The 24,790-nt window shown below is 41.8% G+C and overlaps 1 long non-coding RNA gene across 1 annotated transcript in view; it reads right to left on the bottom strand.

Moving 5' to 3' along the window:
- LOC129639013 (uncharacterized) overlaps positions 1-24,790 on the bottom strand; it is a 58,103-nt gene that overhangs the window by 8,489 nt on the left and 24,824 nt on the right. The window contains exons 6-8 of the long non-coding RNA XR_008708130.1: positions 23,884-24,007; positions 22,163-22,204; positions 10,151-10,242 (exon numbers count right to left, since the gene is read on the bottom strand). This is a non-coding gene — a long non-coding RNA (uncharacterized LOC129639013). The remainder of the gene's footprint in view (positions 1-10,150; positions 10,243-22,162; positions 22,205-23,883; positions 24,008-24,790) is intronic.

The following is a 24,790-nucleotide window of genomic DNA, read 5'->3' as shown; positions in this document are numbered from 1 at the left end:
TTTATATAGAAAATGTTTGTTATTTCATGAAAGTGATTTTCAATTACATTTGGTCATTGAGAATTTCGAGAAAGTGAACAATACGTCTTTAGATTATTACAGGCTCCCAAAGGGACTGTATCCCCAAGTTGGGGGAGTTACTGTTCTTCATAACTATCTACTCTGTAGTCAGATGGCCAACTAGTTTCATGCCCGCAAATGAGCCAGATTTCATAGTTCAGCTTCTGGCAAAATATTCAAGGCCCCAATTGTTTTTTTTTTTTAAATTGAACTTTGTATTTTGAGATCATTGTAGAGTCACATGCAATTGTAAGAAATCATGCAGTGATATGCCATGCATACTTTACCCAGTTTCCCAAAGTGGGAACATTTTATAAAACTGTAGTACAATACCACAACCATGGCACCAATACTGCCCATGAACCATTGATCCTGCCTAGATATCCCCAGCTTTACCTGTAATTATTTGTTTGTATATGTCTGTGGATTGAGTTGTTTGCAATTCTATCACATGTGTAGGTTCATGAATCAACCAATAAGAGCAGAACTGTACGATCACAAGGATCCTTCCAGCTGTTCCCTATGCATTCATACTTACCTTCTATCTGCCCCATTTTCTAACCCCTGTGGCACCCACTAACTGTCCTCCATCACTGTACAGTTTGTCATTTCATTAGTATCATATAAACAATCATACAGTATATAACTCTTTAAGACGTATTTTTCTCACTCAGGAGGATTCCTGGGAGAGTCATCCAAGTTATTACATGAACGGATACCCTATTTCTTTTTATTCCTGAGTAGTATTCCATGGCACATATGTCCTACAGTTTATTTAAACATTAATATGTTGAAGAATACACATATGAATGATCCAGTTTCTCTGCATCCTCTCCAGCATTTGGTGTCAATATTTTTTATTTTAGCTGTTCTGATAGGTGTGTCAAAGCTACAGTTTTTCCAGTGGTCATGTATGGATGTGAGAGTTGGACTGTGAAGAAAGCTGAGCATTGAAGAATTGATGCTTTTGAATTGTGGTGTTGGAGAAGACTCTTTTTTTTTTTTTTTAATTTATTTATTTATTTATTTTTCTTTTTTTTAAATTTTATTTTATTTTTAGACTTTACATAACTGTATTAGTTTTGCCAAATATCAAAATGAATCTGCCACAGGTATACATGTGTTCCCCTTGAGAGTCCCTTGGAGTGCAAGGAGATCCAACCAGTCCATTCTGAAGGAGATCAGCCCTGGGATTTCTTTGGAGGGAATGATGCTAAAGCTGAAACTCCAGTACTTTGGCCACCTCATGCGAAGAGTTGACTCATTGGAAAAGACCCTGATGCTGGGAGGGATTGGGGGCAGGAGGAGAAGGGGATGACAGAGGATGAGATGGTTGGATGGCATCACTGACTCAATGGACATGAGTTTGAGCAAGCTTTGGGAATTGGTGATGGACAGGGAAGCCTGGCATGCTGCAGTCCATGGGATCGCAAAGAGTCGGACACGACTGAGTAACTGAACTGAACTGATAGGTGTGTAGTAATATCAGACTATGGCTGTGATTTGCACTTTCCTTATGAATAATGATGTTGAATATCTTTTCATGTGTTATGTGTCATCTGTATATCCTCTTTAGTGAAAAGTTTGTTTATATCTTCTGCCCATTTTCTAACAGAATTGAGTTTTGAGAGTTCTTTATATATTCTGGATAAAAATCCTTTTCACAGATGTATAGAACAGTCTTTTGGACTCTGTGGGAGAGGGCGAGGGTGGGATGGTTTGGGAGAATGGCATTGAAACATGTATATTATCATATGTGAAACGGATCGCCAGTCCAGGTTTGATGCATGATACAGGGTGCTCGGGGCTGGTGCACTGGGATGACCCAGAGGGATGGGATGGGGAGGGAGGTGGGAGGGGGGTTCAGGATGGGGAACACATGTGCACCCGTGGCGGATTCATGTCAATGTATGGCAAAACCAATACAATATTGTAATTAGCCTCCAAAAAATAAATAAAGAAATAAAATAATTTTCAGATATGTACTTTGCAAATAATTTCTCTAGTTTGTAGCTCATATTAATAGGATCTTTCATAGAACAAACTTCATTATTTTGATGAAATATGATTAATAGTTTTTCCTTTTATGGATCATGTTTGTGGTATCGAGTCTAAGAACACTTTGTTGAGCCCTAGACCATGAAGATTTTCTCCTGTGGCTTTTGTTCTACAAGTTTCATAGTTTTACACTTTAAGTCTGTGATCCATGTTGAATTAGTCTTTATATACAGTGTGATATTTAGGTCAAAATTCACTTATTTTGCCCATGGATGTCAATTGCTCCTGCACTATTTGTTTAAAAGGCTATCCCTCCTCCACTGAACTGATTTGATAACTTTCAAAAATCAATTGAACAAATTAGTGTGGGTGTGTTTCTGGGTTCTCTATTCTGTTCCATTTATCTGTGTTATCATACTGGATTAATTACTGTAGCTATATTGTAAGCCTTTACATTGGTTTATGCTTTATAAAAGTTTGCTCTTTATAAAAATCATTTTTAGCTACTCTAGGTCCTTTGCTATTTCATATAATTTGGCGGGGGGTGTTGCACAGAGTGGCTTGTGGGATCTCAGTACCCTGGTCAGGTACTGAACCCAGGTCACAGCAGTAAAAGCACGGAATCCTAACCACTAGGCAATCAGGGAATTTCTTCCATATAAATTTTATAATAAGCCTATCTCTGTCTACAAAAATCCTTGCTGGGGTTCTGATAGAGATTTCATTAACCTATAAATCAATCTGGGGAGAACTGACATCTTTAGTATGTTGAATCTTCCAGTCCATGAACACAGTCAATCTCAAGGTCTTTCATTAGTGTTTTGTAATTTTCAGCATACAAATCCTATACCTGCTTTGTTAAGTTTATACCTAAATATTGATATTTCATTGTCTTTGGAGCAATTGTAAATGGTGTTATTTTAGATTTCCAGTTACTATATAGAAATGCAACTGATTTTTGTGTTGATTTTATATCATATGGACTTGCTGAGTTCAATTTTTAGTTCTAGAAGGTTTTTTTTTTTTAAAGATTTCTTGTGATTTGTTGTGTAGATGATCAAATTTTCTGCAAGACAGTTTTCCTTGATTATTTCTAATCTGTATTTTTTAAATTTCTTTTTCTTATCTTATTATACTGTCCAGAACTTCCAGCACAATGTTGACTAGAAATGATAAGAACAGACATGCTTCCCTCGTTCCAATCTTAAGAGGGAAAGCATTCAGTCTTTCACCATTAAGTATAATGTTCTTTATGAACTTAAGGAAGTTCCCCTCTACTCCTAGTATACTGAGGGTTTTTATCATGAGTAAGTGTTGAATTTTATCAAATGTGTTTTTCTTTGCTAATTGATATGGGCATATGGATGGGGCTTCCCTGGTGGCTCAGGAGGTAAAGAATCCTCCTGCAATGCAGGAGACCTGGGTTCAATCCCTGGTTCAGGAAGATGCCCTGGAGAAGGGAAGGGCAACCCACTCCAGTATTCTTGCCTGGAGAATATGACAGAGGAGCCTGGTGGGCTACAGTTCATGGGGTCGTAAAGAGTCAGATATATATGGTAGCCTATGTTGACTGATTTTTTTCAAGTTTTTATATGTTGATTTTAAAAATATTGAACCAGATTTGCATACCTTGATAAATCTCACTTGGTTGTGGTGTATAATTCTTTTATACATTGTTGGTTTCATTTTGCTAATGTTTTGTTGAACATTTTTCTAAGTTCATGAGATATTTGTCTATAGCTTTCTCCTTTTCTGCACTGTCTTTGATGTTAGTATGCTTCTGGGACTCTGATATGGATCTCTTGCAATTTCCCACAGGTTTCAGAGGCTCTATTTTTTTTCCAGTCTATTTTTTTCTGTGTTGCTCAGATTGAGTAAATTCTATTGGTGTATCCTCAAGTTCACTGATTCTATCCTTTGTCATCTCCACTACACTATTGAACTTAACCAGCAAGTTTTTAATTTCTGCTATTGTATTCTTCAGTTTTATAATTGCTGTTTCTTTTTTATAACTTGTTGTTTCTTTGCTCTGACTCCTATTTTTTTTCCCTTCATTTTTTGGAAGAGACATGGCAATTGCTTACTGAAGCATTTTTGTGGTGCTGCATTAAAATCCTTGTCAGATAATTCTCAGTATGGTACTGGCATAAAAACAGAAATATAGACCAATGGAACAAGATAGAAAGCCCAGAAATAAACCCATGCACCTATGGGTACCTTATTTTTGACAAAGGAGGCAAGAATATACAATGGGCCAGAGACAGCCTCTTCAATAAATGGTCCTGGGAAAACTGGACAGCTACATGTAAAAGAATGAAATTAGAATACTTCCTAACAGCACACACAAAGATAAACTCAAGATGGATTAAAGACCTAAATGTAACACCAGAAACTATAAAACTCTTAGAGGAAAACAGGCAGAACACTCGATGACATAAATCAAAGCAAGATCCTCTATGACTCACCTCCTGCTGCTGCTGCTGCTGCTGCTAAGTCGCTTCAGTCGTGTCCGACTCTGTGTGACCCCATAGACAGCAGACCACAAGGTTCCCCCGTCCCTGGGATTCTCCAGGCAAGAACACTGGAGGGGGTTGCCATTTCCTTCTCCAATGCATGAAAAGGAAAAGTGAAAGTGAAGTTGCTCAGTCATGTCTGACTCCTAGCGACCCCATAAACTGCAGCCTACAAGGCTCCTCTGTCCATGGGATTTTCCAGGCAAGAGTACTGGAGTAGGGTGCCATTGCCTTCTCCAGACCCATCTCCTAGAGTAATGGAAATAAAAACAAAAGTAAACAAGTGGGACCTGATGAAACTTAAAAGCTTTTGCACAGCAAAGGAAACTATAAGCAAGGTGAAAAGACAACCCTTAGAATGGGAGAAAATAATAGCTAATGAAACAACTGACAAAGGATTAATTTCCAAAATATACAAGCAGCTCGTACAACTCAATACCAGAAAAACAAACAACCCAATCAAAAAGTGGGAAAAAGACCTAAACAGACATCTCTCCAAAGAAGACATACAGATGTCTAACAAACACATGAAAAGATGCTTTACATCACTCATTATTAGAGAAATGCAAATCAAAACTATAATGAGATATCACCTCACACTGGTCAGAATGGCCATCATCAAAATGTCTACAAACAATAAATGCTGGAGAGGGTGTGGAGGAAAGGGACCCCTCTTGCACTGTTGGTGGAAATGTAAATTGACACAGCCACTATGGAAGATGGTATAGGAATAAACTAGGAATAAAACCACCATATGACCCAGCAATCCCACGCCTAGGCATATACCCCGAGGAAACCAAAATTGAAAAAGACACATGTATCCCATTGTTCACTGCAGCACTATTTACAATAGCTACAACATGGAAGCAACCTGGATGTCCATCGACAGATGAATGGATAAAGAAGTTGTGGTATATATACACAATGGAATATTACTCAGAAATAAAAAGGAATGCATTTGAGTCAGTTCTAATGAGGTGGATGAAGCTAGACCTATTATACAGTGAAGTGAGTCAGAAAGAGAAAGATAAATATTGTATTCTAACACACATATACAGAATCTAGAAAAACGGTACTGAAGAATTTATTTACAGGGCAGCAATGGAGAAAGAGACATAGAGAATAGACTTACAGACATGGGGAGAGGTGGAGAAGTCAATGGCACCCCACTCCAGTACTCTTGCCTGGAAAATCCCATGGATGCAGGAGCCTGGTAGGCTGCAGTCCATGGGGTCTTGAAGAGTCAGACATGACTGAGCGACTTCACTTTCACTTTTCACTTTCATGCATTGGAGAAGGAAATGGCAACCCACTCCAGTGTTCTTGCCTGGAGAATCCCAGGGATGGGGGAGCCTGGTGGGTTGCCTCTATGGGGTCACACAGAGTCGGACATAACTGAAGTGACTTAGCAGCAGACTTAGCAGCATGGGGAGAGGGGAGGGGAGGGTGAGATTATGGAAAGAGTAACATGGAAACTTATATTGCTGCTGCTGCTAAGTTGCTTCAGTCGTGTCTGACTCTGTGCGACCCCATAGATGGCAGGCCACCAGGCTCCCCCGTCCCTGGGATTCTCCAGGCAAGAGTACTGGAGTGGGGTGCCATTTCCTTCTCCAAGGCATGAAAGTGAAAAGGGAAAGTGAAGTCGCTCAGTCGTGTCCAACTCCTAGCGACCCCATGGACTGTAGCCTACCAGGCTCCTCCGTCCATGGGATTTTCCAGGCAAGAATACTGGAGTGGGGTGCCATACATATGTAAAATAGATAGCCAAAGGGAATTTGCTGTATGGCTCAGGAAACTCAAACAGGGGCTCTGTATCAACCTAGAGGGGTGGGATGGGGAGGGAGATGGGAGGTTTCAAAAGGGAGGGGACATATGTATACCTATGGCTTATTCATGTTGAGGTTTGACAGAAAACAACAAAATTCTGTAAAGCAATTATCATTCAGTAAAAAAATAAAAAATAAATCCTTGTCAGATAATTCTAACATCTGATTCATCTTGGTAGTGATGTCAGTTGATTGTCTTTTCTCACTCTAGTTGTGATTCTCTCGTTCTTGGTATGATAGGTGATTTTTCATTGTATTCTGGACATTTGGCTCCTATGTTAGGAGACAATTTAAATCTTTTATTTTAGTGGACAATGTTTAGTTTTAGCACACAATTCTTAGCCTACTTTGTAGGCTGTGGTTTCAATAATTTACTTTTCAGAGCCTCTGTGGTGCAATTTTGTTCGGCTTGGTTAACATGGTGCTGACGGGGACCTCACTGGTCCCTGCTGGTGCTGCCTGAGGGAGCAGAAGATGCTTCACCAGGCTGTGCTGCCTCATGTCTCTATGTGGAGGAGGTGAGTCTCTAGTCTTTAAAAACAGCACATCTTACCTGGCTTTGCTTATTCTGGTGGCAACTCCCCCACCCCTTGCCAGTGCTGTATGCCTGGTATATCTTTTGGGGAGAAGGGAATCCTTAATATCATAAGGACAAAAGGCTTCCTGAGCCAGACTGCTTGTTCCAATAGGATTTCCCCTTGATGGTGCCCTGTTTGCACAGTATCTTTTCGAGGGCTAGGGGAGTCTCTGGCCTGGTGGGAAAGGAAAGCACGTCTCCTGACTGCTTATTGTCAGTGGGGCTCCCTGCTACATTTCCTTGCTGGAGTTGCCATGCTCACTTGGTATTGTCAGCAGGACTCCCATTCAATCCAGAGGAGCCTACCTGAGCAACCATCTGTTGCTAGGTTGGGAGCTGGGAAATGCTGGGCCTGTGTTGCCTTCTGTTGGGTGGTAAGTCATAAGGCTACCATGGTGTTTCTCCAGTCCTGGAATTCCCAGCCACTATGCCTTCCTCTTTACCTCTTTTAGAATTCTCCTTTGGTTGCCTCTTGAATTATTTCTAGGATTCATAATTATACTCAGCTGAGAGGAATAGGGAGCAATGAGTCTACGCCATCTTGTCCAGACTGAAAGTAGAAGTCCAATTTCACATTGGTTTCTGCTTCTGCTTCTCCTAGGAATGACTCCGGCTTTCATCTGCCACCCTTCTCTTGGTAAAGAGATGCTCAGGAGGCTTTGCTTTGGGTAATATAACAAGTTCTCAGTTCAGGAGGGTTTTTTCTGTTTATGTCTGTGGTCTGTTTGTTTTTTAGAAGAAAGGCTGGCAGAGACCAGCCCTGAAGCAGCAGCTGTGTTACCATGCGGAAACACTCTTGATTGGAGGCTGAGTCAGCTGTGGATCTGTCTGGCCTATATGACACTCTAGTGGCCCTGTACTCACAGGATCGTATTTTGAGGAGTCAGAACAACCAAAATTTGGCATTAATATTTCCAGACAGGATGTAGGCAGAAAATCAGAAAATAAGATTTTAAAATATTCTCCTTTCTCTGCAGAAAACCTTGGCATATCAGTGTGCAGCATACTCTGTGCAGCACTGATCTTCAAGGAAAACAAGAGGCCACTGGAGAAGACTGCCTGTTCCAGTACCCTGAATCGTGACCCCCAGAGATGTCCACGCCCTAATCCTTGGGATCTGTGAAGATGTTACCTTACATGGACTTTGCAGGTGTGATTAAGTTAAGGATTTAAGATGGGGACATTATCCTGGATTATCCAGGTGGGCCTAATCTAATTACAGAGTCCACATAAGGGAGAAACAGCAGGGTTAGACTTAGCAAAGGCAATGTGAAGCAGGGGTCAGACACCGAGAGAGAGGTTTGAAGATGCTATGTGCTGGCTTTGAAGATGGAAGAAGGGGCCATGAGCCAAGGAATGCCCGTGGCTTCTGGAAGCTGAAAAATGGATGATTTTAGACTTCTAATGTCCAGAAGTATAAGATAATACATTTATGTTGTTTTAAGCCATGAAGTTTGTGGTAATTTATTATAGTAGCAACAGGAAGTAATACACTGACAGAGGGCAAGGAAGGGTCATGATGGGGGTGGAAGGTCAAAGAGTACTGTAGAGTAGTAGGAACATGGCTGCTGTTTAAATGTTTGCTGCACAAGTTTCATGTTTAAAACTCCAGTCTGAGAGGAGACTGATTCAAAGTCTAGACCACGGCTGAAAATTAGAACTTTTTATGATGATGGGAAGGTTCTGTATCTGCACTTTCCAATACAATAGCCATTATTAGGCACATGTGACTACTGAGAACCTGAAATGTGGCTAGGGCTAATGAGGAAATGAATTTTTAATCTGATTTACTTAATTAAATTTAAATTTCAAAAGTTTCATGTAGCTAGTGGCTGCTTGTATTGGACTAAGCAGGTCTCTACCATTAAAAAGAGCGTGGATAAGGTAAATACAAACTTATTCATTCAATTCTTCAATGCTAGAAAACTAGCTTGCCAAAAACAGCTTGTATCAAATTAAAGAAGCACCAACACTTCTCTGGAGATCAGATTTCTCATAACCTCTGCCATAATACAAGCACAAACCTAGAAGAGGAAAAAACATCTAAACAGCCTGCCAAACTGCTATCATAAAATCCATGAACTTCACAGGAGATATATGAGGTCAGCCCTTGGTGAAACATCTGTACATTAGAAGAACCTAGAATACACTGGTCTCAGCCTCTGACACCAAAAAGAGTAAAGCTGGAAACTAAACAAGATAGAATTTCAAAAGCACAGAAATCTGGGACCCATTTAATAGGGAAAGACATATTACTACGTGCCTCAGAGGTCCAGGGCAAAAGCAGGTGGTCATAATGGCGACTCTGAGTCACAAAGCAAGGTTATATTATGTTCTGAGCCATCTGTTTAAGAAGGCAAACAGTGAATGATGCAATTAAAAAAAGAAAGAAAACCTTAACAAAGAAAATGGGTAAATGCAAAATAAAACAAAAAACTATGTTTCCAGTGTCATGCAAAACCCCTACTTTTTTTCTTAAACTTTTTATTTTGTACTGGAGTATAGCTGATTAACAACATTGTGATAGTTTCGGGTGAGTGCCAAAGGGACTCAGCCATACATATACATGTATCCATTCTCTTCCAAACCCCTCTCCCATCCAGGATGCCACAGAATACTGAGCAGAGTCCCATGTGCTATATAGTCATTCTTGCTGGTTATCCATTTTGAATACAGCAGTGTGTACATGTCCATCCCAAACTTTCTAACTATCCCGCCTCTTTCTCCTGGTAACCATACGTTCATTCTCTAAGTCTGTGAGTCTCTGTTTTGTAGGTTTATTTGTATCATTGCTTTTTAGGTTCCACATATAAGTGATATCATATAATTTCTGTGTCTGACTTACTTCACTCTGTATGGCAATCTCTAGGTCCATCCATGTTGAAAATGGCATTTGTTGTGTTCTTTTTAATGGCTGAATACTATTCCACACGCACACACACACACACACACCTTCTTCATCCAATCCCCCATTGATGGACATTTAGGTTGCTTCCATGTTTGGCTATAGTCAACAGTGCTGCAATGAACATGGGCAGAACCCCTACTTTTAAGGTACTGGCCACTGTGCTATGTCACCCACTCCAGCTCTTTGTCACTGTGGCTGTCACCATCATGATATGCACCAGGGTTGGTAACGCACTTCATGCATTCTCTCACCACAACACCATTCTCACCTTATCCTTCTGCTTTAACTGCCACACAACTTCCAAATCTGGATCAATGCAATCAGCCACCACTGCTGTTTCTGTGTCCATGCTGCTGAGCCCTGGGGGAGGAAAGAGCAGAGTGGTACAGGACAGGATCATCTTGAAAAGGATGGTCTCTGTGGAATATTACATGTGGTTATATATGCAAGAAATCTATAAGTGCTGATATGGACAAATATTCAACACACCTTAAATTAAAAAGCAAGTGATATCACACCCTGAGTATGGCAATCATCAAAAAGATAGATAACAAATGTCGCTGAAGATGTGGAGAACCTGCAGTCCTCTTGGGTTGCTGGTGAGAATGTAAAATGGTACAGCCACTTTGAAAATGTGTGGTAGTTTCTCAAAATTTCAAACATAGAGCTACTGTATGTTCCAGTGTTAGGGAAATTAAATGAATAGTCTTGTATAGGCTTCAGAGACAAAGCAGAGCAGATCTCTGACCTTGCTTCTAACCTGCCTGGACACTGCCCTGACTGGGAGTGACTGGGAATGACTGCCTGCTATGAGTGCAAGACTTGCAGTGCCATAGATAAGATGGGGGAGGAATCTTCAGATTGTTGAGAACCTGGAGGGGGCCTGGCCAACCAAGCCCCAGGCTTAGCAGTTCAGTTCAGTCGCTCAGTTGTGTCCAACTCTTTGTGACCCCATGAATCGCAGCACACCAGGCCTCCCTGTCCATCACCCACACCTGGAGTTCACCCAAACCCATGTCCATCGAGTCGGTGATGCCATTCAACCATCTCATCATCTGTCGTCCCCTTCTCCTCCTGCCCTCAATCTTTCCCAGCATCAGGGTCTTTTCAAATGAGTCAGTTCTTTGCATGAGGTGGCCAAAATATTGAAGTTTCAGCTTCAGCATCAGTCCTTCCAATGAATATTCAGGACTGATTTCCTTTAGGATGGACTGGTTGGATCTCCTTGCAGTCCAAGGGACTCTCAAGAGTCTTCTCCAACTCCACAGTTCAAAAGCATCAATTCTTCAGCACTCAGCTTTCTTTATAGAAATGGTGCTATAGGCTTAGCAACATTCCAAGTTTTACAAGACAAAACAAACAGCATTAACAGGAAACTAGGCTTGCAATTTGGTCACAGATTGATGATGATATCAGTTTGCGTCCATCCTGGGATTATAAGCAGGAATGCTGAACTGCAATCTTTGACGTCTCACCCACGGAGTGGACACGCTGCCTGGGACCCTTTTCCCAATCGGGACTCCAGATGTGCTGTGACACAGGACTTTAAGTCTGGATGTTGGTCAAAACCCAATTTTGTGATGTATTCTCTGCTCTTTCTAGTTCTCTTTTCTTTTAATGCTAGTATGTTGAAAATTATTTATATTTATCTTTAAATTTATATAATTTATAAAAATTATCTATATTTATTAGATAATCCTCTAATAACTATCTGTATTATTTATTTGTACATAACGAGTGGCTTATTTTGTTAACAAATCCTTTGAACCTGAGACAAAAGTGAAAACTTTCAGCAAAACACCAGCGATTCCACTCCTTGGTATATATTCAAGAGATATGAAAATAAACGTCCACACAAAAACTTGTAATTGAATGTTCATAACAGTATTATTCATGACAGCTAGCAATATGTGAACCGTGAACTTCCAGATGTTCAAGCTGGTTTTAGAAAAGGCAGAGGAACCAGAGATCAAATTGCCACCATCCGCTGGATCATGGAAAAAGCAAGAGAGTTCCAGAAAAACATCTATTTCTGCTTTATTGACTATGCCAAAGCCTTTGACTGTGTGGATCACAACAAACTGTGGAAAATTCTGAAAGAGATGGGAATACCAGACCACCTGACCTGCCTCTTGAGAAACCTATATGCAGGTCAGGAAGCAACAGTTAGAACTGGACATGGAACAACAGACTGGTTGGACTGGTTCCAAATAGGAAAAGGAGTACGTCAGGGCTGTATATTGTCACCCTGCTTATTTAACTTATATGCAGAGTACATCATGAGAAACACTGGACTGGAAGAAGCACAAGCTGGAATCAAGATTGCCAGGAGAAATATCAATAACCTCAGATCTGCAGATGACACCACCCTTATGGCAGAAAGTGAAGAGGAACTAAAAAGCCTCTTGATGAAAGTGAAAGAGGAGAGTGAAAAAGTTGACATGTGGTCCCATCACTTCATGGCAAATAGATGGGGAAATAGTGGAAAGAATGTCAGACTTTATTTTGGGGGGCTCCAAAATCACTGCAGATGGTGATTGCAGCCATGAAATTAAAAGATGCTTACTCTTTGGAAGGAAAGTTATGATCAACCTAGATAGCATATTATAAAGCAGAGATATTACTTTGCCAACAAAGGTCCATCTAGTCAAGGCTATGGTTTTTCCTGTGGTCATGTATGGATGTGAGAGTTGAACTGTGAATAAAGCTGAGCGCCAAAGAATTGATGCTTTTGAACTGTGGTGCTGGAGAAGACTTTTGAGAGTCCCTTGGACTGCAAGGAGATCCAACCAGTCCATTCTAAAGGAGATCAGTTCTGGGTGTTCATTGGAAGGACTGATGCTAAAGCTGAAACTCCAGTACTTTGGCCACCTCATGCGAAGAGCTGACTCATTGGAAAAGACTCTGATGCTGGGAAAGATCGAGAGCAGGAGGAGAAGGGGATGACAGAGGATGAGATGGCTGGATGGCATCACCGACTCAATGGACATGAGTTTGAGTGAACTCCGGGAGTTGGTGATGGACAGGGAGGCCTGCTGTGCTGCAATTCATGGGGTCGCAAAGAGTTGGACACGACTGAGCAACTGAAATGAACTGAACTGAACTGAAAATGTGGAAACAACCCAGTGTCCACTAACTGATGAACTGATAAAAAAAAATGTGGTGTACATGTACAATGGAATGTTATTCAGCAGTAAAAAGAATGAAGCTCTGATTCATGCTATAACATAGATGAGCCTCGAAAACATGTGCTAAGAGAAATAGGCCCGTCAGAAAAGACCATGTATTACATGCTTCCATTTATAGGCAAGTCCAAAATAGGCTAATCTATAAAGACAGAAAGGAGATCAGTGGTGTCTTTGGGCTGTGGGTGGGCATTGGGGATAAGTGAGTAACAGTTAAAGGGCTCAGGGTTTCGTTTTGAGGTGATGAACATGTTCCGAAAACTGACTATGATGGTGGTTGTATATATCCATGAATATACTAAAAACCACTGAATTGTACAGTTTTAATGTGTGAATTGTATGGTGTGCAAAGTACAGCTCAATTCAATAAAGCTGTTATTTTTTTTAAAAAGCAAGCGCTAGAATAATGCATGTACTATGAGTTCATTTACATAAAACCCCAAACTACATATGCATGCAATATAAACATTTGTGAATGTATGTAAATATATAGAAGATGATTTGGAAGGCTCCCCACCCATCTGTTAGCATTGGTTACTTCTGGAGAGGGAAGCAGGACTGCCTTCTGTACTCTCACACTTTCTGGCTTCTCCTCCTACCACCCTGGTTGTTCCTTCAAGTTGCTTTTGTAAGCATCCCTTCCTCTGCACATCTCTTTAGAATCTCATTTTACTCTTCAGGCTCTCCTTGAAGTGATCCTAAGATCACACATTTCCCACAGCTTCAACTTCCATCCATATCCCGACCCATTCATTCAGCAAATATTCATTGAGCACCTACCGGGTACTGTACAAGTACCTTTGATCCTTCCTTTCCCTCACCTCCCATCCCTCACCCAGCAAATTCCACCAGTCCCCTCTCCAATAAACATACAGTAAGACCCCTACCTATGAATGAGTTCCATTCCAAGAATGCATTCATAAGTCCAGTTTGTTCCTAAGTCCATTTGTTGGACTAAGAGGAAGGAATTTTTACAAAGGCAACTTGAAGGAACAACCAGACTGTCTGACCCTTGTTTTTCACTGAAGCAACTAGACAGACAGTGTGTGCCACTGAGACTGGAAGACAAGGGGAGGAGCAAGCAAGTTCTGGACATATTAAATTTGAGATGTGTGTGAGTCATCCAACTGGAGATCCTAAGTAGATGGCTGGCTATAGAAGTCTAGATAGACCTCAGTGAGGTGGTCAGGGCTAGAGATGGAAGTTTAGAAACTGAACTTATCAATATAGATATAGTATTTAAAGCCCTGGGAATAAATAACCTAGGAAGAAAGTGGAGAATGAGAAAAAAGGGGCCTGATGCAGAGTTCTAATGTCTCCCATATTTGTATGTCCAGTGCTAACCTCCTTCTTCCACGAGTTCCAAATGCCTTACATAAACCTGATATGGCCCCAAATGATTCCATCGACTTCCTCTTCAAAACTGGTCCTCCTTCTGTATTCATCAGTCAATTCAATCTCCAGTACTATTCCCCACCTTTCCATCCCCATGACAGTTACTTTAGGTCATCAACCTCATCATCTTATGCCTGGATGACTACAGTAGTTTCTTAGCTTGGCATCTCTGCCTCTAGTATTTCCCCCCAACTGATGCCAGTAGGGTCCTTCTAAAATGCCCAATCATGGTATTTCCCTACTTAAAACCTTTTGATGATTTTCCATTGTTCAAGATAAAGTACGAATTCTTAAACCTAATGTATAAGGTCTTTTAGGATTTGTTTCCTGCTGACCTTTTCAACCTTATCTTCCATTTATTCCCTCTCCTTTACATCCTAGGCATACCAATTGATCACCTGCCTTTAGTTCTCTGGACACATCATTCTTATTTATTTCTACAAACATGTACCTACCTTCAATGCACCCCACCACTAACTGTTCTCCAGCTCTATTAAAAGTTTTCATATTGCCCTCCAAGCCAACTTGGATCTCTTCTTTCTTGATGTCCCTTCAGTATCCTGAGCATGCTTCCCTCTTTATTGTCTATATCTTATTATATTTCTATTTCCATGTAGCTTTCTCCCTCTACTAGCCGATAACCTTAAGCAGTGATGGTACTTGTTTTACCAGCACTTAATATGGTGCCGAGCATATAGTTAATTACATCAGCCAATATTTATCAAGTGCTTATTATTCAGTTCAGTCGCTCAGTTGTGTCCGACTCTTTGTTTCCCCATGAATTGCAGCACGCCGGACCTCCCTATCCATCACCAACACCTGGAGTTCACCCAAACTCATGTCCATTGAGTCGGTGATGCCATCCAACCATCTTATTCTCTGTCGTCCCCTTCTCCTCCTGCCCCCCATCCCTCCCAGCATCAGGGTCTTTTCCAATGAGTCAACTCTTTGCATGAGGTGGCCAAAGTATTGGAGTTTCAGCCTCAGCATCAGTCCTTCCAATGAACACCCAGGACTGATCTCCTTTAGGATGGACTGGTTGGATCTCCTTGCAGTCCAAGGGACTCTCAAGAGTCTTCTCCAACACCACAGTTCAAAAGCATCAATTCTTCAGCGCTCAGCTTTCTTCACAGTTTATTATTAGTGCTAAGTGATTTGATACATGCTTTACATGCACTGATTCATTTAATCTTTTAAAAAAATTTTATTGGAGTATAGTTGATTTACAATAATGTGTTAGTTTCAGGTGTACAGCAAGTCAATCAGTTATACATAGATATTTATCCATTCTTTTTTAGATTCTTTTCCCATTTAGGCCACTTCAGAGTACTGTGTAGAGTTCTTTATTGTGTAGGTTCTTATTAGTTATCTATTTTATATACAGTAGTGTATGGGGCTTCCCAGGTGGCTCAGTGATAAAGAATCAGTCTGCCAATGCAGGTGTCTTGGGTTCAATCCCTAGGTCTGGAAGATCCCCTGGAAAAGGAAATGGCAACCCACTCCAGTATTCTTGCCTGGAGAATTCCATGGAGATTTCAAAAGGAGCCTTGTGGCCTATAGTTCATGGGGTCGCAAAAGAGTCAGACATGACTGAGTGAATGAGCACACACATACGCCACCCCAGTTTCCCACTGGTAACCATAATTTTCTACATCTGTGACTCTATTTGTTTTGCAAATAAGTTTATTTGTACCACTTTTTAAGAGTCCATGTATAAGTATTATCATATGATATTTGTCTCTCTCTGACTTACTTTATCCAGTATGACAATCTCTAGGTCCATCCATGTTGCTGCAAATGGCATTATTTCACTCTTTTTATGGTGGAGCAATATTCCATTGTATGATTCATTTAATATGTACAACAACCCTATGAGGCAGGTACTATTACTATGCTCAACTGAGAAGTAGGAAATAGACACAGAGAGGTTAAGTAACTTTGTCCAAGTCACACAGCTAGTAAGTAATGGATACAAGCCCAGTCAGTCTAGCTCCAATGTCTGTGCTTGTAATCACTAGTCTCTCAGCAAATAAATCCCTGTTCAATGAATGGAAAATTGGGAACGTGGGACATGTGATTTTTTTTCTTGTTATTCTGACCTTGAAAATTTCATCTTTTCTTTCATTAAAAAACCTCATTTCATTCAGAGCTCAGACTCAATAAAGCTACAAAATCAAATAACAGATCCTGTGCTATGGAGCTCAAGGGAGCCAATAAGGGCAAATGTCATCATCCTCACATCTCCAGGCACTTAGCAAGTCAGGTTGATTTACTGATGTTCAATGACTAGGGCCAAAGCACAGAAAAATAAGATAGGTCTAAACATCATTACATCTTAACATCAAAACATCCTGACAGTAACCATTTAGTGAGCACGTCACAGATTTCAGGCACTTTGCTGAGAGTTTTACATGAATTACCTCATTCAATCTTTCCAACAGCTTTCTGTGGTTTATGCACTGTTAGACTCTCCATCTTACAGATGAGAAAATAGGCTCAAAGAGGTTGGGTAACTTCTGCAAGGTTACAAAGTTAGTAAATGGCAAACCAGGATTTATGCCAGGGCTGTCGGCTGTAGTCGGTACTTTACAGCTCTGCAGTGGACTGCCCCATTTGCCTGAGTCAACGGTGACTCTAGGGCTGTGATGCCCCACTGGACAAACACTAACCACATGCTGCTAGGTCAATTTATGTATTTATTTTTTAAAATTTATTGAGGTATAATTTATTTACAATATTGTGTTAATTTCTGCTGTACAGCAAAGTGAGTCATTTATACATCATTATATATATACATACACACACGCATACATATACACACATTCTTTTTCATATTCTTTTATATCATGGTTTATCACAGGATATTGAATATAGTTCCCTGTGCTCTACAGTAGGACCTTATTGTTTATCCATCCTATATATAATAGTTTGCATCTGCTAATCCCAAACTCCCAATCCTTCTCTCCCCCACTCCCTTTCCCCTTTGATAAGCATAAATTTGCTTTCTATGTCTGTGGGTCTATTTTGTAAATAAGTTAATTTGTGTCATATTTTAGATTTCACATATAAGTGGTATCATGGTATTTGTCTTCGCGATTTACTTCACTTAGTGTAATAATCTCCTGATTCGTTCAATTGCTGCATATGACATTATTTCCTTCTTTTTATGGTTGAGTAATATTCCACTGTATATATACACCCAATCTTTATCCATTCCTCTGTCAATGGACATTTAGGTTTATTCCCATGTCTTGGCTTTTGTGAATAGTGCTACTACAAATATAGGGGTGCATGTTATCTTTTCAGATTAGAGCTTTTTCTGGATATATGCCCAGGAGTGAGATTGCTGGATCATATGGTAATTCTATTTTTAGTCTTCTGAGGAACTGCCATACTGTTTTCCATAGTGGCTGTACTAACCTATACTTTCATCAACAGTGTAGGAGGGTTAGCTTTTCTTTATACCCTCTCCAACATTTATTAGACTTTTTAATGATTGCCATTCTGACTGGTGTGAGGTGACACCTCACTGTAGTTTTGATTTGCATTTCCGTAATAATTAGTGATGATGAGCATCATTTCATGTAGGTCAATTTAATTAAAATTAACTACAACTAAAAATTCAGTTCCTCAGTCACACCAGCCACATTTTATGTGCTCAAAAGCCACATGTGGCTATTGACCACCATATTAGAGAGCACAAAGAAACACTGCCCTCATTACAGAAGGTCTCCTAGGTCAGTGAGGCACCAAAGTGCGCTGCCTATGACAAGATAGGCTCTGCAAACTTCTTCCAATGTTGTGTCCTTCTCTCTACCCTGCCAGTCTGGCTCTTCTCACTTCAGAGTCTTGAGGAAACTCTGAGGTATCCTTTAAGGTAATAACTTTCATTATCATCCTTTCCATCATTCACCTCTTCAGTAACATCACCCTTTCTATCCACTGCCCACAGTTCATCCCAGTTGCCCCCTCCCCTCTCCAGTCCAGGGGAGACAGAGGTCCTGTTGTTATTCATTCTCATTTTGCCTCCAATCAACCCAGATGGTCAGGCAGGGGGACAGACACTTCACAGCCACAAGTAGGAAAGGTCCCCCAAAAGCAGAGATCCCCAACTGTTGTCTGCAACTATGCCCTGTCTCCTCACCTGCTGCTGGCTCAGCTCTCTGGGGGAGGGCTCACCCCACCCCTGGCCCAGCTGGCTGCAGAGGTGCAGGCTCCTGTGGCCACCATGACTCTAATATGATTTTGGAGCTGGTGAAAAGGACCAGCAATCTTTTTCAAACCACATGTTACCCAACGTCAATGAAATCTGATAGGATGCTAGAAGACAGGCTGGTTGTATATAATCTGCTATGCGCACAGGGATGAGTTGGGAAGAAAGGAGACAAAGCAGCCAGGAATAGAGGAGCTAAATAAGATCCATTTGATTATCTACAGTCATGGAGAATAGACATGGCTTATTAAAGCCCCTTGATAATCCCAAAGGCACTCTGGAATTCATTATATGACGTAGCCATACCCTACCTCTGAACCCCAGCAGACTTATCCACCTAATTAATTTTTCTCAGACTGATATTAAAATGGGCATATATTTTCCAAGCTGATTGTAACTGATGGCTAGAGGAAGTGGGCAATGGCATGCAGACTGCTGCTGCTGCTAAGTCGCTTCAGTCATGTCTGACTCTGTGCGACCCCATAGACAGCAGCCCACCAGGCTCCCCCATCCCTGGGATTCTCCAGGCAAGAACACTGGAGTGGGTTGCCATTTCCTCCTCCAATGCATGAAAGTGAAAAGTGAAAGTGAAGTTGCTCAGTCGTGTCCGACTCTAAGTGACCCCATGGACTGCAGCCTACCAGGCTCCTCCGTCCATGGGATTTTCCAGGCAAGAGTACTGGAGTGGGGTGCCATTACCTTCTCCCTAGGAAGTGTAAAGACAGCTTAAAATGATCAATTTGCCACTAAAAATCTCAATGGAGAGTATTGCAGAGTCACCTGTGTACACTGTCCAAAGAAGGATTCTGCCTGTCAAGGCAACTACAGAGTTGAGACACCTGAGACACTTTTCAGAGGCCCAAGCCAAAGATGTAGGAAATGGTCAAGCTGGATGTCTCTTAGTTCATCATGCCACCAGTCACAAAATCAGAGACACCCTGCAGATCTCCAAAAGGTTCTCATGCAGAAGCAAGCTCACTACAGCACATGGCACTTAACAGTGGGGGCTGTACTAGGCAAAGAAAGTGGTGGTTCATTGGTTAAGAATCTGCCTTGCAATGCAGGGGACACAGGTTCGATCCCTGGTTGAAGAACTAAGATCCAACATGCTACGGGGCAACCGAGCCCACGCAACAAAACTGGAGAGTCCATGCACGGCAAGGGAAGATCTCAAATGACACAGTGGAGATCTCATGCATCACAGCTAAGACCCAACACAGCTCAGTAAATATTTTTTTGAAAAAAGAAGAAAAAAGAAAGGAAGGAAAGTGGGCAGGCTCTGTCCCCATCCCTGTGATATGTGGGCCATGCTGCCTCTGAAAATACAGCTGTAAAATGGGGACAGCAAGCAACACTCAGGGTTCTTCTCCAGTCATGCTTGAAGTGGGCAGAGCAGAGTGATAATGGAGCAGGGAAAGGATGAGGGGCCAGAAGACAGAGTCACCATTCCTCTGAGCAAGAGTTCTCGCGAGACATTTATTGGTTTCTGTCTTCCCTCTGAAGGGGAGAAAGTAGGTCAACACACTCAAAGAACTGTGACCAGGAACAGTGGGACTGAGAGGGAGCTGCTGGCTAAGCCCTGCCAAGATGAAGCGGTGAGAGACACGCCTTTCGTTTTCAGGCACTTGGCTGAGGTCACTCTTGGCCTTGGGAAAAACTTGGGCTGTGGAGCCCTTGGTGTGTATTCTCTGCAGACCCTCGGGGTTGGGTGCAAGGGGAGCCTTGCATTTTAAAACTGATATCTAAATGGTTGGCTGGCATGAGCTGGCAGGCACAGAACGTTTATAAGCAAACTGCCTGCTTTGGCTTTCAGTCAAGGTGGACAAGGCTCGGGGCAGCTTGGCTAAATATAGACAGCACAGGGGGCCCAGGAAGCCAGAGAGCTCAGTTTCATGCCCAGGTCTCTTGGCTAACCTGGGGCAGACTCCCAGAATGTCTTTCTTTCATGGACCGATTTGTTCTTCGTAAGGCAGGAGCACTGAGTAAGTCTTCCCAGGTCTAGAGAAAGGTGGGGGGTGGTGGGTGTCACACTGAGTCTGTTGCATTTTCTGGCCTCATCTTCCCTTAAAAGATCCCAGTTTAGGGAAAACACCAGTTGTGATCAGGAGGAAGGTGGAGTAGTGGATACATGCATGGAAATAGGACAAAGTGGTGATGACCCACTGGCGGCCACATGAAGCCCCCTAAACAAGGTTGCTGGTTAGTCAGAGCCAGAAGGAGGCTGCCTGAGCCCTGGTCTAAGGGTAGAGGTGGTAGAGCATACCAGAGGTGCCAAGTTAGAACTCCTGTTACATAGGGCACAGCTACGAGGCAAGCAGTGCGAGACACAGGAATTCAGGGAGGCAATTTTAGTAGGAAATTAAAAAAGCAGGCCGTTCCTGCCCTTTGTCTCTGCCCATATGCTATTCCTTTCCTCAGCAAGATTCTACTTGTACAGAAGCAAAGAACGCAGACCAAGGTGGCTGCCTGTCCAGTCCAGTGAAGGGGCAGTGTTCTCAGGAAAAGTGTGGACTAGCCACAGAGCTGGGGAGGCCGAGCCTCAGGAAACTCTTCAGTATTTCCCGCCCCAAGGCCCTTGGCCCTACCTTTGCTCCTAGACACTTCTGCCAGAAGTCAGTATATCCTTGGGTGGCAGGAATACCTGGAAGGAGCTGCTATTTTTTTCTGATTATAAAATTGATAAGTGATGGTTGTATAAAATTAAGAGTATAAAAGAGAATTTAAAGTAGAAAAAAATAATCACTATAAACCTATCACTTAAAGATTATTACTATTAACAGCCTATATGTAAATTTAGAGTATTCAGGCCTGGATGCAAGCTCTGGCTCTACTGCTACTTACAGTGTGACTTTGGGCAAGTTCCATAACTTTCTGAACCTCAGTTTTCTTATCTGCAAAATGTGAATAATCATAGTACTCACCTCAAAGCACTGCTGCAACCATACAAGAATTCATTTAAAGAGGTATAGTCATCCCTGGCAAATAGTAAGTGATTAATAAATTCTGGCCACCACCACCATCATCGTTATTCTATGTGCCAATATTCAAAACCATCCATACTGATGGCTGCATAATATTCCGTCGTGTGATGATACTATTTCCTGAGTGTTAAACATCTCTGTTGTTTCCAAGATTTCAGTATTACAAAATTGTTGCAAGGCACATTCTTGCATGTAATCTCTGATCATTTCCTTCACATAAATCTCCTAGAATTGAGCTTACTGGGAAAAAGAATATGAACATTTTCAGACCCTTGTTCCAGACTACAAACTGGGTTTCTAGAAAGGTTGTATTCATTTACATTTCTACCAGCAGGGCATATAAGTACCTGTATCTTCATACTTTGGCCGACCCTGAGTAACAACATTTTTGAAAAGTCTCTGCCAATTTGATAAGGGAAATGATGTTTTGTTTTCATTTGTAAGACTCTGACTATAAGTGATGATACACATTTTAAATTCTCTGTTAAACTCATACAGGAACTCACGTGTTCCCAGAGACAAAATTCATAAGGAACTCTTCAGGGATCCTGAAATGAAAACACACAAGGGTATCTGCATTAAAATAATTTACATTTGAATAGTTGATATACATATTTGTAATTACTTTAAATTATAAAGTATAACATATAAAACACTGCACATCTTAATAGAGCATTATAAAGTCATACCTTCTTATTCTCATCTAGGTCAAGAAGTAGAACCTTGCCAGCTACCTCAGAAACCTGATATATATCCCATGGCAAGCCACTCCAGTACTCTTGCCTAGAAAATCCCATGGATGGAGGAGCCTGGTAGGCTGCAGTCCATGGGGTCACTATAAGTCGGACGCGACTGAGCAACTTCACTTTCACTTTCCACTTTCATGCATTGGAGAAGGAAATGCCAACCCACTCCAGTGTTCTTGCCTGAAGAATCCCAGGGACGGCAGAGCCTTGTGGGCTGCCATCTATGGGGTCGCACAGAGTCGGACACGACTGAAGCGACTTAGCAGTAGCAGCAAGTTGCAACCTTAAGCACTAAACTTTAGTTTTACTTTTTAAAAATATATTAAGTCTCTTTTTCTTAGTAACTGAAATACTTATAATAAAAGTTACACTGGATTATATCAGCACATAACTGAAAGAAACAAATGCTTTAAAAAAAATGGAGCTTTGATGTTGTCATTTAGTTATCGTGTCCAACTCTTTGCAACCCCCTGGACAGTAGCCTGCCAGGCTCTTCTCTCCATGAGATTTTCCAGGCAATAATACTGGAGTGGGTAGGCCATTACCTACTCCAGCCGATCTTCCCAGATCAGGGATTGAACCTGTGTCTCCTTCATCTCCTGCACTGGCAGGCAGATTCTTTACCACTGAGCCATCAGGGAAGCCCAAGCAGATGAGTATTTCAAATGAAAGACGATGGTGGTTTGGACCAGATTCATTGAAAAAATGAGAGGTGGTCACATTTGGGATACACCTCAGAGTGAGAATCAATAGTAATTACAGGGACTTCCCTGGTGGTCCAGTGGCTAAGACCCTGTGCTCCCAATGCAGGGGGCCCGGGTTTGATCCCTGGTCAGGGAACTAGATCCCACATGCTGCAACTAAGAGTTATGCCGCAACTAAAAATCCCAAGTGCTGCAACTAAGACCTGGCGCACCCAAATACATAAAAAACATTTAAAAAATAGGAATTATGGATCGACTGTGGATGAGGGGGTGAAAGGAACAGGAGAATCAAGGATGATGCCCAGGTTTGGGGCTCAAGCGATAGAGTGAATGATGCTGATGGTTACTGAGATGGGGAAGAGTGGTGGTGGGGTGGGGGGTGTTGAGGTTCAGATTTTGACATATTCACATGCCATTGTCTAGGGGACTGGAGGAGACAAGTAGATAGTGACATGTATCTGAGCGGAGCTCAAAGAAGAGGCCAGGTCTTGTGTAGCCCCACGCTGGGCACTCTGAGAGGGGACATGAACTGTATCAGACACAGTTTGGAAGAAAGAGTTAATACAGAAGGTCTCGTGGATCAGTCCTTGTATGTCTCCAAGGGATCCTGGAATCATAACTGACCCGTGACCTATACCCCTGGGACAATGGCCCTCAGCAGGTTCTTTATGTCTCTGATTGACCATGCTGTCCAGAGAAATGGTGTGTGTTGTACCAGCTCAGGAGGTCCTCTCAGGAGTGTTTAAGAAGAGTTATGATGTACCTGGCTTTAAGTACCTTTCATTTGAGACTTGAGTTTTGTCTCATAAATGCCTCAGACCTGGAGACTTGGTGGACTTCCCCGGGCACAGACATGTCATGAGTGTCCCTGTAGTTTGCTGTGAGTTGTTCCTGTGTGGCCCTGGGTAGGGAAAAATTCAGAAGGTTATCCTCGAGCGATGTGTGTATTTTTCCCACTGCCTTCCTCTGTATCCTTTGCTATAAGACCTCAGCTGTGACTAAAACCTGCTGTTGCATCTTGTGAGTCGTCCTTCTAGTGAATCACCCAACTTGAAGTGGTTGTTGTTGTTCAGTCACTAAGTCATGTCAGATACTTTGCGACCCCGTGGACCTCAGCATGCCAGGGTTCTCTGTCCATCACCAACTCCCGGAGCTTGTACAAACTCATGTCCACTGAGTCAGTGATACCATTCAACCATCTCATCCTCTGTTGCCCCCTTATCCTCTTGCCCTCAATCTTTCCCAGCATCAGGGTCTTTTCAAATGAGTTGGCTGTTTGCATCAGGTGGCCAAAGTATTAGAGTTTCAGCTTCAGCATCAGTCCTTCCAATGAATGTTCAGGGTTGATTTCTTTTAGGATTGACTGGTTGGATCTCCTTGCTGTCCAAGGGACTCTCAAGAGTCATCTCCAACACCACAGTTCAAAAGCATCAATTCTTCAGTGCTCAGCTTTCTTTATAGTCCAACTCTCACATCCATACCTGACTATTGGAAAAGCCATAGCTTTGACTATACAGACCTTTGTTGACAAACTAATGTCTCTGCTTTTTAATACACTGTCTAGGTCTGTCATAGCTATTCTTCCAAGGAGCAAGCCTCTTTTAATTTTGTGGCTGCAGTCACCATCCACACTGATTTTGGAGTCCAAGAAAATGAAATCTAACACTGTTTCCATATTTTCCCC

Source organism: Bubalus kerabau, chromosome X (genome assembly GCF_029407905.1).
Source record: "Bubalus kerabau isolate K-KA32 ecotype Philippines breed swamp buffalo chromosome X, PCC_UOA_SB_1v2, whole genome shotgun sequence".
Classification (NCBI taxonomy): Eukaryota; Metazoa; Chordata; class Mammalia; order Artiodactyla; family Bovidae; genus Bubalus; species Bubalus kerabau.
This window is presented reverse-complemented; position numbering and strand designations above follow the sequence as displayed.